The sequence below is a fragment of the Gekko japonicus genome, unplaced genomic scaffold, assembly GCF_001447785.1.
Source record: "Gekko japonicus isolate JY-2015 unplaced genomic scaffold, Gekko_japonicus_V1.1 scaffold1746, whole genome shotgun sequence".
NCBI lineage: Eukaryota > Metazoa > Chordata > Lepidosauria > Squamata > Gekkonidae > Gekko > Gekko japonicus.
Genome location: NW_015159767.1, coordinates 185,336 through 187,208, shown reverse-complemented (window position 1 = coordinate 187,208; position 1,873 = coordinate 185,336). Strand labels below are relative to the sequence as shown.

The 1,873-nt window shown below is 45.3% G+C and overlaps 1 protein-coding gene across 1 annotated transcript in view; it reads right to left on the bottom strand.

Moving 5' to 3' along the window:
* ACIN1 (apoptotic chromatin condensation inducer 1) overlaps positions 1-1,873 on the bottom strand; it is a 41,253-nt gene that overhangs the window by 2,520 nt on the left and 36,860 nt on the right. The window lies entirely within an intron of this gene.

Below are 1,873 nucleotides of genomic sequence, written 5' to 3'. Positions count from 1 at the left end.
CCCTTTCTCACAATACAAGAACTCGTGTGCACTCCATGAAACTGCAGAGCGGTCGGGTTAGAATGGGTAAGAGGAAGTACTTCTTCACCCAAAGAGTGATTAACACTTGGAATTCACTGCCACAGGAAGTGGTGGCGGCTACAAGCATGGACAGCTTCAAAAGGGAATTAGATAAGCATATGGAGCAGAGGTCCATCTGTGGGTATTAGCCACAAGGTATAGATAGGAACTCACAGGCTGGGGCAGGTGATGCGCTGTATTCCTGGTGCTTGGGGGGGGGGAACGGTGGGAGGGCTTCTGGTGTCCTGGCCCCACTGGTGGACCTCCTGAGGGCCCCTGGTATTTTTGGCCACTATGTGACAGAGTGTTGGACTGGATGGGCCATGGGCCTGATCCAACATTGGTTTCTCTTATATTCTTATAAGTCCCAGGAAATCCAGAAAGGATCAAAAAAGTCAGGTGGTCAGAAATCACACGAAGATTCCCTTTTGGACTGATTTCCCGGGACTCCTCTGGATCCTTCTTGCTCGACCATGTCTTTATGAGAGTCTGTTATGTTGTTCTATGTATTACATATTTTCATGACCTTTTAATACATACGTTAGGATATTTTTGCGTTCTGTTACAGTGTATTTATCATTACTGTGTCTGTACACCCACTGTAATCCTTCTTGTGTATCTGCAATGTCACCCGGGCATTCGTATCGGGCAAGCCGACCTACACAGCTCGGGACTGGGGTATCCCACACGGCCCTGCCTGCGAACTAAAATCCGGGGAGAGACCCTCTTCAACTTGGCTTCTCTTATATTCTTATGATGCCCAGGAAATCCAGAAAGGATCAAAAAAGCCAGGTGGTCAGAAATCACATGAAGATTCCCTTTTGGACTGATTTCCTGGACTCCTCTGGATTCCTTCTTGCTCGACCATGTCTTTATGAGAGTCTGTTATGTTGTTCTATGTATTACATATTCTCATGACCTTTTATTAATACATAACTCACGTTAGGATATTTTTGCGTTCTGTTACAGTGTATGTGTCATTACTGTGTCTGTACACCCACTGTAATCCTTCTTGTGTATCTGCAATGTCACCCGGGCATTCGTATCGGGCAAGCCAACCTACACGGCTCGGGACCGGGGTATCTAAAGGTCTGCCTTCTCCCACACGGCCCTGCCTGCGAACTAAGATCACGGGGAGAGGCCCTCTTCAATGTCAGCCCCACGGGGTGGAACCGCCTCCCCAAGGGAGAGAGATGCGCCTGGCCGCCTCCCTTCCAATCTTTGGGAGGCAGTTGCAGCTGGTCTTATTTAGGACTGAAAAGTAACCAAACAATGCAGCACACAACACAAAAGTGCATTTTTGGTCCTGTTCTACATAGTGGCAACCTTGAGAGGAGACCTGGCCCATAAAGAAAGTGAACAATATTGTCTTGTAAAGACATTGGAATGAGACTTTCTATTGTGGCTCTTTGTTCCTGAGGAAGGACCAGAAGTCTGAAACACTGTATACTACCTAGGAAAAGTGTTGGATATATACTTTGGACTTGATGCATTCTGTGGACTTCTATATTTCCTATGATGGATTTTATGTACAGATTTATTGCTGGTTACATATGTGTTTCACTTTGCTGAAGTCTCTTTTTGTACACTGACTACTGTGGCTATTTCAGCACACAGTTGTTTTGCTGTTACTTGCCTTATTTAGGACTGCACTTGGTTAAGCTTACTAGGAGTCCTCCTGAAGTGCAATTTTAAAGTTTTTTTTAAATGTATTTAGCATTTTTTATATGTTTTATCTATACTGTAAGCTGCTCAGAAGGAAGGAAGGAAGGAAGGAAGGAAGGAAGGAAGGGAGGATAGTACGTAGGGTCGT